General features: G+C 31.3%; 1 protein-coding gene across 3 annotated transcripts in view; it reads left to right on the plus strand.

The window, feature by feature from the left end:
• LOC142322160 (uncharacterized) overlaps window positions 1-13,423 on the plus strand; it is a 528,320-nt gene that overhangs the window by 120,012 nt on the left and 394,885 nt on the right. The window lies entirely within an intron of this gene.

The raw sequence follows: 13,423 nt of genomic DNA on the forward strand, positions 1-13,423 counted from the left end.
GAAAACTTTTTTTCATCTCCGTGAAGAGATTAAAAAAAAGGCTGGTGGTTGAAATGATATTTACTTGTTGGATGACTAGGAAGGGTATGGATCCTTCACGGACGCCTCTCACATGGAGGAGGATGTACCAGAAGGAGAAATGGGTGCTGTAGAACCCGCAAGAACGCTTTCGTCAGGGAAGAGATGCTTTCAACACAATCTGATGCTTCTCTTGCGTAACGTTAAGGAGTTGAGCACTTTGGTTAAGCAACACACGAATACTAAGGTAAAAATAAAAGAAATAAAAGGGTGGCTTCGCTCTTATGTAGATCAGTTCAACATGTGTTAAAGGAGGTACGAGATCACCCGGTCTGTTTTTCTGGATTTTCGGGGCGAGCCGGGCAGATCTTACGGTACTCTGTAGAGTATGTATCCAGGCGGATGGAGACGAAGCACTTTGTTTATCTTTTCAGTTTAACATTAGTGCAACCATCTAAAGGCAAGAAGACACCGCTGGCTCCACCAACCACCATGGTTGTAGTTAAGGCAGAGGAAAAAACCTATTCGGATCTCATCCGTCAAGGGTGCGGTGTCGCCAGGGGAAAACAGGAGTCTTATCCGCCAGGTGAGGACAGGGAGACTTGCATCTCCGGGTGCGTGTTGCAGAACAACTCAGCAGACATTGTGAAGAAGGTTGAGGGCACCACTGCGGCATTAACTGGGAAGGGTGGCAGGAAGACTCATGTTGTCGTCAAGGACTTAGACTGTACTTACAACGAGGGATGATGAGTTCATGAAGGAGCTCCGCCAGATCATTGTGGAATCAGTGTTGGTGGAAATTATGTCTATGAAACCGGCCTACGGGTCAACACAGGTGGTCAATTTGACAGTGCCACTTCTTGTGGTGAAACTACTATCCGATGGGTGTATCCGCATTGGCTGAATGGCCCGCTGGGTGATTCCACGTACCTCAGATGACCTTTGCTTTCGGTATTGGGGTACAGGGCGTAGGACCAAGTTTTTTCTAGGCCCAGACCGAAGTGGTTATTGTTTTACCTGCGGTGTGGCCGGCCACATAAGGACGGACTTCAAACATGAACTTCGCTGTCTGTCATGTAGGCGCACGGACATGCACCCGAGAGTCGAGGATGCCAGCGCCATGAATATGTGCACAGCTACGTCATGGTATCTGCAAGGGACAGTCTCATTCGGGAGGGGTGGGAGGCTCCAGCATCTCATCTTCGATGATCGGCTGGGGACTCTCTTGCAGTGCTGCTGGGTCGAAAGTAAAACAAGAAAGACCAAGTCCCGGCTGCCTGGGCCTCAAACTATCGCCTCAAACTACCTTGTGTCCTTTCAAGGTAGTTTGAGGCGATGTCACCTGTAACTGTACCAGTTAAGCATCGAACACTGAAAACTATCTTCAGTGACTACCTAACATAAATTTATGTAGTTGAAAGTAATCATTCGAACTTTTATTATGAATTAACAGAAAAAATACAATTTTTAAAGTACGATTAGTTTTAAATGTAAAATACTAGTAATGTAGTTATGTAAAATATTGATTGTACAAATTTCTATTTGTTGCAAACGCTTATTTTTGCATCCTAGAATGATAAACAAAATTAGAAATACTACATACCAGTTTTGTTTATCATAATTGGTATTTCACAACTTTTAATCTCGTTATTAAGAGCGAGAAGATGATAAATTGAACTACTTAAAATGACGTCGTAAGAGTACTAAAAAATATAAGCGAACGGTAGCTAAAACTCAATCTTTGGGAACACCACCCAAATAGGAGCATAAGAGTGACCTTCCGTTTGGATCATTAGTGTACTACAAGGAAAATAATGAATTATAAGATAATTTGCAGGAAAGAAACTTGGTTGTCAAAAAGGACTGTAATTAAAAACTATATGAAATGAATGGGCAACATCAAAAGATACTAGTTTTGTTTTTTTTTTTTAAGGGCTGTTTCGAGGTTAATTAAAACGTAGTGTAATGTCTGGATGCTCTGACCAAAGAAGTAAACTGACAAATTTTAAAACCATTTATGACAACCGACGTTTACTATAGAACGGTTGCTGTATTCGTCTATAATGTTTACGTGAAATTATACCATAGTTATGTGAGAAATTAATGACTCATCCGAACCCATTTGGTAGTTGTTTTATTAGACTTTGTCTTTGTCTTCCTAAATTGGCTAAACTGATATCGCAACAGAGATTTTCTAGCATAAAAATAACAAGAATTCCTTTAACGGATGATGGTCAATATATATATATATATATCATATATGGTCAGTATATATATATATATATATATATATATATATACACAATGAAAATATATTACTGTATAATATTCTCCATAGACAACTTCTGTTACACTATTATCAATTACAATCGGGATATTAGAGAAGCTTGCACCTGGGAATATGGAAACGGAATTTTGTAGGATATGAAGAATGCCATGCTTGTCCGGGATTCGAACCCGGAACCTCGAATGAAAGGCCGACGCTATCTCTCTGCCACGAAGATTGACTATTATTTTATTTTTAAATAAAATATTAAAAAGATAAATAAATCTTTTTTTTAAGATTATTATTTTAAAAATGAAAAATTATTTTAATGATATTCGAAATATCTGAACATTTTTTACTAATATTGGACAAAAATAAAGTAAAATATTCTATGCTTTAATTTGACACAAAATTATGTTTGTAAATAAGGAAGTTTTGTGGTTAATTATCACTTCTTAAACTGCTAGTTGCAAATAAGGCATTCAAGTGACGGCAGGTAGCGAAAGTTAATTTTACTAATGTTAAGTAAACAATGTATAAATGCTTACAGTGTAGAAAATATCCTTAACAGATACTGGAATGATTATAACAAACAAAAAAGTATCGATGCTACAGCACAGATAAAATTAAGAATTCCTTTTTAATTTACGTTTATAGTAAGACTTAGAATAACTACTGGAAAACAGTTTGCAACGAAAGCGTAGAACCTAAAGGAATAGCCAACGCGATTGCATACATAAGAAATTAAAGTAGTACTTTTTTAATGACTTGTTTTAATTGTTAATTGTGTGATAATTTTATTCGTTCCACGATTCAGACGATTTCTCCTGCTTCGTGGAATATGGAAGTAAACATTGATATTAGCACATAATTTAACTTACTAGTTTATAATATACCTATACATATTTATTGAAAATATCAGCTGCGTCTGGGTTAGAATTTGTAATATTGTTAGTAGTTTCTTTTTTTAAAAGACAAACGTCTCTCCTTTATATATATAAATGAGAGACGTATATATATATGTGTGTGTGTGTGTGTACAACCTGTATAATCTCTCTAACACGCACACGCGCGCGCGCACACACACACACGAAGTAACATGGAAACTCTTAGTCAATTCTAAACACGATTTCATTTTCCATGCAAATGAAACATTTCCTAGAGATTTCAACTGTCTAAATAAGTTAATACGATACAGTGGTTTAATTTCTCTGAAAATAAAACATACGTTCGTAAAAAAAAAAAAACAAAAAAGAAAAAAATTATTTTGTTACTCGAAATCAACTTTTTTTTCAATTTTTATTCATTATAACATAAACTTCATCAGACAAAAATTAACATTTCTTTTTTATTTGAAATAGGACTGGAATCTGAGTTATCATTTCATTCAGCAAACTATAAAGAAATATAATTTGTTTCTGAGAAATTGTACTTTGGTTAAAATAAATCTAGAAGAAAAACATGTAAAAAAAAAAAAGAACTAAGCTCGTGGAAGTATTCATGTCATTTTGATTAAAATTTAATAGTTCACTAAAAAATTATCGAAATTCAAAAATGAAACCGGGCATTTGTGCTAATATTCATATGTACATATAGGCAGTATAAAGGTTCTCGCCTGTCATCCCGCCAATCATAATTAATTAATTCGTTCTATCCATCTGTGTTTTTTTTTAGCCTAGGCTGGTACTCACATCCTCTCTTCGGTATACGTGATGCACACATTGTTCTAAAACATTTAAGAAGCCCGTTATTTTCGATACTATATGATTTTATCCTTTAGTCTGTGTATTCCCAGTATTCTTCTTATTTCGGAATTTTCTTTTCGATCTCTTTTTTCACATTTTAATACTAATATCAGAAAATGCATTTCAGAAGCTTACAGTCTAGAACTGAAAACAATTGTCGTTGTCCACGTCTCACTGCTAAAAATAAATTAAGAACCGACATTACTTTATGAAACTTCAGAGAAGTGTACTTTTGAATTTGAATTTTTAAGATTCCTTCTTTTTTTACTGTACTAATCATTATGATAAATCTGTGTTCGTCTTTTTCATTAGTGGAACTGTCGATTGACAGGTGTCAAGAAACAGTATTCTCAATGATAGTCTATTATGAGCTGTTTATCTTTTAAATTATAATATCCTTGTCTCCCTTTAAAATCATCCAATATTCCTATTCTTCTTTCTCTTCTTCTCGCTCCCGCAATCTTTCCTTCAATTATTACTTTTTGAATACAGTCATGTCTTAATATTTGGCCTATCCAATTTGCTTTTTTTTTTTGTCTAAATCATACTTCTATTCTCAATTATACTTGTAAGACCTGACCATTAGTTACTCTCATTTTCTTTTGCCAGTTGGTCATTTGCATTTTCCTCCGTAGCCACATTTTAAAACGATAAAGAACTCGAATCTCTCTTTTCTTTATTATCCATGTTTTTGCACGATTTAGTACCACAATCCAAACAAAACATCTTGCAAATTTCTTTCTCAGATTAATATAGGTATACTTTCTGTTTTAAGCACATTTAATTAATCTCGCTGAAAGCCATTTTACCATTGCAATTCTGCTTCTAATTTCCTCAGTGCAAATTCCATCAAATTTTATTTTGCTTTCAAGGTATTTAAAATTACCAACTTGTTCTAATAGTTTCTTTTCAATAGTAACCTTTGTCGCATCGTATTCCCTCGATATTCTTATTACTTTCGATTTATCAACGTTTATTCTCATTCCGTATTTTTCTCATACCTTGCTTATTCTATCCATGATTTGTTCTAGCCTCTTTGTCTATCTTGTATATATTTATTTCTCTCAAATATATACACTGCAATCAAGAAAATGAAAACAATTCACTCTTCCAAAGTGTAATTTTTCAATACTATTAAAGATCTTACCAGCCTAACCTCTTAAAAGCCACTGTTTTTTGTCTTCCTTAAGTGATACAGTAAGATAAAAAATCGATCTTACGATCGATTTATCCATTTTGATCAGCCCTACTTGATCCATTTTCTACATTCTCAGTTCTTTCTTTGTTTCTAGCCAATACCTTTGAGTTCACTAATAAACTCTTACTAACTTTTTTATTTTAAGGGCGCTTAAAGAAAATGATACGGCCAAGTCCCCCAATTATCTTCTTATTTCATTTATAAATGTTTTCGAGAAGATATTAGAAAGGACTGTAAAAAATAAAATTCTTACGGAAACAAACATAAAGGACCATAATAATACTTCTGAGTGTCAGTGTGGTTCTTATACGTTATTTTAACTAACCAGAGTCATAACCAGGATGAGAACTGGAAGTTGTTTTTCTTTATATTAGAAGTACGACATTGCCAAACATTTTAACACCGTTTATAAAAGCGAACTTTTTTTTATGATTGGGTTGATGGTTATAGAATTCTATTTCAAAGATTGTAAACAGTTTCTGTGCACAGAAATCTCTGTGTATTGTATGTATAGTAGCTTAGAAGCGGTACGTCACGATGTAGTCTTCAGTTCGTATACAAGGTTAGATTTCTTTTTAATATATATATACTCGTATATAAATAATCTTACTTGATCAAATACGAAAGATAACTTATTTGTATTTACTTATGGTACAGTTTTTTTAAAGGTCTGAATTGTAATTCTACTATTACGACGTTACCGATAACATAATAATAATAATTAAAAGATGGTAAAATCAAAACGTTTTAACTCGTATCTCAAAAACAGAATTCATGTATTTAAAAAATAGAAGTCGATGTTGAGATAAAAACAGAGATGTTGTTATAAAAACAGAAGTCAACTCGGATCTGATCAGTTATATAATAATGTGGCAATTGCCATATTATCGAACGAGTAGATCTGTACATTATTTGGAAATTATATTAAAAAATAGGCTGAATTGTATCAAATAAGTTTCTTATAAACAATAAAATCAAAAAAATATGTCTATTTTTTAACCAGATTCATGCATATATTAAATTTAAAAGAAATACGCATGACATAGTAATCGTACGGACAGAAACGCTGAAATTTACTACTCAGTCTTAAATGCATCAGTCGGAGAAATAATATGAAACCTGCATTGAACAAATGTGGTCTGTACCAGTCTAACAAACCTTTTAACGTAATGAAAGTTTTCAGCGTCCGGCAACTTTTAATAAAAATATTTTTAGAGTACATGTTCGTAAATAAAAACATTTTTTTATGAATAAAATTTTCTTTTCTTTGATCATTCACTAAGAAAAAAAAAAAAGTGTATATTTTAATATGTATAACAAAATTCCAAGAACGACTTTTAAAAATAACACTCAATTAAGTTCTAGCGTATTTAGCAGAATGATATTGAATAGGCTCCTTTGATTTTAATTGAATCTACGGAACTTTGTAACCAAGAATTAAGTGGAGTTATGGATCATTTTATCCTTGTTGCGTCTAAAAATTTTGCTTCTGTTTATCTAAAAATTATTTACTATATTGATAATTTTGAACTATCCTCTGACGTTTTTTGAAGATTATTATTTTGTTAATTCTTATTTTTAAAATGTTTATTCTTAGAATAATTTTTACAATTTGATTTATGTATGTTATAATTTTTCTTCGTTTGAATTCTGTATGTTTTTTATGTGTGTAGAATTACCTTTAAAAATTCGTTTTTATAAATTTCTGTTGTAATTGGGTGTTTTTGTGAAGTAAATCATTTGTATTCTTTTTTTTTTAAATGGTTGATTTTATTTTATACTTTTTTAGGTTTAGATAAGTTTCTACAAACTAAAAGGTTCACGTCCCCGCATGGAAGTCCCTATAACTCACAATAACCGTTGGTAATAATCAAAACATGATCTCTCTCTCTCTCTCTTTCTTTAGATATATATATATATATATATATATATATATATATATATATACTTCCTACGTAAGTTATTTCAAATTTAATTTGTTGCTTTTCAAGAAATTCATTCGATCATAAGTTGTTGTCATCGATTAAGATTTGGTAATTAAGAGTTAATTAAGGTAATTTTTTATTTTTGTTTCCCTGAAATACTTCATAAGTTAATCATTCACACGTCATAATCATATTCAAATTGAATATTTAATTTGAATATTCAGGTTAAATTTGTTTGTTTTGCTGAGGACACGGCCACTGTTTTTGGTGATGGTTCTTTTGATAATATTGTAATGAAGGTTAAATCTTAGTCTGAAATAGGTTATTGATTGAGCGTACAAAGTGTTTTTGTGCATTAAATAATTAAAACTGAAATATTTCAATTTACTAACGGGACAAAAATTATTATTGATAATAAAAAAAATAAATCTACATAAATTTGATTGTTTCAGCTTTGTATGATCGTAATTGTATTGTGATAATTTTTATTAATTCTATTAAGTATCTTCGGATAGGTTTTCATTGTAATCTGAATTTTATTATCCATGTAAATGATTTGGTTAAGAAGGTTAGGAGACCCTTTTACAATTAAGTTTAGTATTGTTAATTTAGTTTAGCATTGCCTTGTATCTAGCTTAGGTTTATTGTGCGTTGGTTCAGGCATTACTCTCATATGGCATTTTGGTTTGGGGGAATACGTCTGACAATTACTTCTATTAGTTTGGCATTTAAGTATTATTAACTCCTTATTTGTCTGGTAAAACCGTATACTTTTTCTAGTAATTTGTTGAGCCTGTCTGTATCCGGCCCCTCCACAAAAACCACAAACTTTCTGTCCGAAGGTCTTACCAGGTATCTATGAGATGCTGAACGCAGAGTCCGATCTTGTCGGATGGGACTCCGACACAAAGCCGGGCCTTGTCCGACGTCTCCGTGATTTAGGAGAGCTTCATATGCCCCTCCCTGACGGCCAGTTTCCCACCCCTTTAGAGTTTATAAAGACCACAAAGGTCTGACACGGTATAACCTCCAATGCATCTCGCCTGCGAGGAACCTGGCCGGAGAGTCTATCCAGAAGGAACAGAACCGGTTTCACTCGTCCCCCCGCAACAAGAGGCCAAAGCCAGGGGATCCTAGTAAAGGCCTAATGTCACTCTTTTACCGGCTAAGTCTACGCATGTTACGTTTGCGATGAGGAGGAGTAACTGCCCGCGAGTTTAACTTATGGCGTTTTCGTCCCGCATGCTAACAGCCTGGGATACCTAGAACTACATCTGGATTGCCGACTGACGTAGAAGAGTTATGCCTGAGAGAAAAGGACGCAGTTTAACATTAAATTCAGGTGGTATACTGGTTTCTGTCGCAACTATCATTATCTAAAAAGTAATTGCTGTGCTCAGCGGTCCTGAAATCGATTTGGACCGACGGAATGCAACTGTGGGATACGACAAGCAAGAGTAACAACTAAGTCGTAATACCGATTCTAGAACAAGCTATTTAAAAATATAACAGAAGCTGTTTACTAAAACCTTAAAAATGCATGATTATCTGCAATTGCCAACAGTTGGAGAGAAGATTCAGTACAAGACACAAAATGGACTGAACAGACATCTGAACTGGTTCGTGATTAATCTTCTGGATAAAAGGAAGGACGTTAAGCGCTTAAAGCGATTGCATATATTTTATTTGTAAGTTTTCCGAGATTTGTGTTGTGCATCGTTAACATTTTTAATTTCTTTTCGCCACATATTGTTGTTGGTTCTTGGAATTGTTCGCGGTTTCTTTGTTTGATTAGTTATTCTTTGTGGAATCGATAGAGTATTTTTTGGTATTTTCTTTGATTTATTTCTAAACTTTGAACTAAATGTTCTCTGGAGTCATCTTAAAATGTAATTATTTATATTTAGTATATATTTACTCGTATGTATACTGTATAAAATATGTGTACATATATCGTTCTTTGAGGAATTTCAATGAAAATCCCTCTCTACATGTCATGCTTTTATTTGTATTCAAATTTACTTACGGTTCCGATAAATTGGAACCGATTGTAAATTAAACACTGCGGTAAAAAAAAGACCAATCTCAACTAATAACGACAAATCACTGATCACCCAATCACGCTTTATTTTATCGATATAAAGAGTATTAACTACAATAACGTAGAAAAGAGGTGTTTTTAACCAACTGTAATAAGAGATTATTTTGACCATTATTCAAATATTTCCTTTTTCCCTTTAGGTAGAATAAAATATTCAACATTTTTCTACGCCCGTAGATGGTAAATAGATGTTAATTTATTTAATACGACTTTAATTTTAGATTCGAAAGTTTATACCAGTATGGATTTAGTAGATTTTGTTAGTTAATATCTATAACATCATATTTTATCATTGGTATAAAATTCAGATTTTATCAGTCTGAATAATATTTATTATCTACTAGTGTTGAAATAAAAGTGAGAATGTTTTATAAATTCCCTGTTAACCATTTTCAATTTTTCTTTCTAATAATTCAACATTAATAAGAACTAGTACTTCTTATAAGATAATCGTCTAAAAAATTTTATGTTGTCTTTTTGTAGTTTCCTTTTACTGAAAAAACTATCTGTTTTGGACCTCAAATTCTGTTTCGAAAGCTATGACCAACTAAATAAAATGTTTTTTAGGAAAAAAAGAAATAAAATTGTCGTTTGGGGTTTTTTATGATGTGGATGTAGATGTATTTGAATGCTAGGATAAACTTGAATTGTTTATTATGACTGAAAGTAATGAATGAGAAAACTTTTGAAAATTTAACATTTTTTTTTTGGATTACTTATTAGATATCTTAAAAAAAGTATTTCAATTTTAGTTGTAATTAAAACATAATTTTCCATAACTGTTGGCGTACGATTATTATACTCTTGATTCGAAACCTTTCTCATAAAAATCGCATCTTCCGTTTGGGTTGAAAGCGAGATCATGAATCATGTTTGAATTACAAATTGGTAGCTTTTTCTTATTATACGAAAGTTAATACAAAAATAATGGTTGTCTGGAGTTCCCCATAAATAGTAAAAAATAAATACATAAGTTAAATGAAATAATTATTAAGTTCTTAATAGTTTTTTACGCTTTCATTTCATCACTCTTGATTTCGTAAACAAATATATATATATATATATATTCAATTGATTGCTTTGTGAGTTATTTAAATATAATTCAAAAAATTTATACAGAAATTTTGTAAATTACTCGTACAAATACTCTATACGTATAATTATCGTAACAAATGGAAAGCAAAAACAAAGAAACTCACTGACAGTCAGAAATGCTCATTCACACACACATACACACTCTCTCATACACACACACACACACACACACACACACAAACACATACACACACAACTACGTATCCACATTTGCTTATTGATATTTTCACTTAAAAAGTTTACTTTTTACTTTTAATGTTTAGTTTTAATACAATGTACAGCCATTGTCACTTTTCTAAAAAAAAACAACATATTTTTAGTTTTATGTGAGTTAATATACCAAATACTTCGTTTGGTTTTGGAAAAAAAAAATTTATTGGTTTTTACATAAATTTAACACCTTTATCAAATTTTATTAATCTATAATTGAAAGTAGTATTGTACGTGTTAAAACTTTTGTTCTTTTTTTGGAACGTCTTTTTGAAAATAATGCAAAATTTTATTTTGTGCTATAGTGTTTTAGATTTCTTGTTTGTTCTAATGAAACAATAGAGGGTGAAAAGAGAGCGTGGGAAATTTGCGTTCCCATTTCATACTCAAGCATCTGCGTCGTTTACTCATTAAGCAGGAACGAGATAAGGTACGTCTGATTAGGTAGACGGGCAATTATTATGTTTAAAATAGATTAAGATTAGATTTATTCTTATTCTAAATTAAAGGATAATATTTAGAAAATATTCATTTATCTGGTGGAAACAAAATTTGAAATATACGAAATTTTTTTTTGTCTGAATATATTAAAGTTATCTTTCTTCAAAAATGATAATTTTAATACTCTATAATTGTTACAATCGAAAGAGGAGGCACTGTTTTATCTCAGCTTAACAAACAGTTTGTATTGTTAATCAATATTAATGGAAATTTTAGTATATCGTTATATATTAATCGGAACGGGAAAAATATAGTTTTGTAACAAACATTGAGCCATACTGATTTTTTTTTGTATGATTAATTCACCATATAGCTCGTGCAAATGGAAATTTTGTTGCATATGAAAAATATCATGTCTGATCGGAACGCGAACCCGGGACCTCCGGATGAAAGGCCGAGACGCTTCCACTCTACACAGCAATTTGCACCTCTACATATGTGCACTCTTGCACGTTTTACCTCTAGACATATGTATGAGTTAAAATAGTATTTTAAAGATAAAATAAATAAAACTTTTCCACCCTTAAGGCTTGAAAAAAATGAAATTTGTACTTAACTCGTTTCTTATAAAAAAATGAATTATGAAGGAAATGTAAAATGTTTGAAGGAAATCTAATTACAATGTCTTCACGGTTATATGAATTTCAAGTTTTTATACCCCGTTAGGAATTCATAGAGAATATATTGCGTTTATAGATTTTTCGGAGAGGAACATTTTCGTATTTTATTTTCCGATACGTCTTGAAATCCAGTAGCTTCAGGCATTTATCTCTATACACCGTATTCTTTTGAAAATGTTTTTCAACACATTCAAATCTACATAAATTTTATTTTCCTTACAACAAAAATAAGATGATCTGAACTAATTTAAATAAAAAAACTTTGAGTCAAATGTCATTTTGAATTATCTTTTATCGGAGCCAATAGATAACATGCAAATAAAATCAGTCGTAGCCGTTATTTATTAAATCACTATTAATTTCATATAGAGTATGTAAAATTGTTCATTATGAGAAATTCGTCGTTATGCTTATTTACAAAAATGGTGGTAAAAATAAACTTTTATTTATTAGCTTATGCTTCGAGTACAGTGAACCGATTTTAATAAATTAAATACTTATATAAGTCAATCTTTATGCAAAATTTCAGTAGTTTAAAGTATAACTGGTTATCCTGAGAGAGATTGATTTAATTAACGTCTCAAACAGTTATATATAAAGCTGTGCAATAACTTACATATATAATTTTTAACTCTCATTATTAATACCTAATTTTTAATGCTTATAAAAATGTAAACTAATATTTTCTCAGTTTAAGCTTTTATGTTCATTAACTGATGCAAATATTTAGATAAATTTAAACTATTTATGTATTCAGAAAATTTCAATAGTAACTTCGGTAAAAGAATCAGTCGGATCTGGGAAGTGGTTCGTGAATGCATCGCTTTCAAGCGCAACTATATTCGTGAAGCGAATAACGTTGCATTCGTATGTAAATTAAAAAACAACATACACACGAACATTGAGGTTTTGATTTAATTATATGTTAATAAAAGCGATTATTACTCAATTTTAATTTAACGTACTGGAAAACTTTGAATGTGTAGAGTAGTTATTTCCAAAAAGTTCTATTTCAAAATAATAAATAACATTAGTAATATTTTGGATTTTGTGAAAAAAACATGCTCGAAATCAAATTGGTTAGCATTTCCAGATCGATATAAATCATCAAGTTTAAATGAATGAAACTGCTGAGAATGGTAACGTTAAACAATGTACTTGTTAAACCACGCATTTAGTTTAGTTTGTTGCTTATTTTGCAATTTAATTTCGCAGTTTCTATTTCTGCTCTTAAGTGAACAGAAATATTTTTATTAATATTATTATGATTACTTGAAATTTCATTGGTTAGATTAATTGTTTCTTATATATCTGAAACAGGTGATTTAATTTTTATTTGATAATTTATGTATCGGACGCTATACGCTATTTATTAAAATCTTTATTAATAATCGGTTACATTTTTGTAGAAACCTTAAGGAAATTATATCACACATTGTCACATTAAAAAGGAATCCCATGGAGAATACTTAAAAATTAAAACTAGTACTATATAGAACTTGTGAGGGTAGAACGTAGAACGTACACAAAAGGTAGATTTGAAGAACTGTAGTATAAGAAGTATAGTAGAAAACAATAACAAGAATCATAAAAATAGCAGACTGATGAAAGACTTACAAAAGAAAAAATAAACCAAAAGAGAAAAAAAAGAAAATGAAATGGAAACAGAAACAAAGCGGAAAGGAATGAAGGCTTGATTAATGGACAACATTCAGAGTTACTAAGGTACAGAACGTGCAGCCAC

Source organism: Lycorma delicatula, chromosome 3 (assembly GCF_047948215.1).
Source record: "Lycorma delicatula isolate Av1 chromosome 3, ASM4794821v1, whole genome shotgun sequence".
Classification (NCBI taxonomy): domain Eukaryota; kingdom Metazoa; phylum Arthropoda; class Insecta; order Hemiptera; family Fulgoridae; genus Lycorma; species Lycorma delicatula.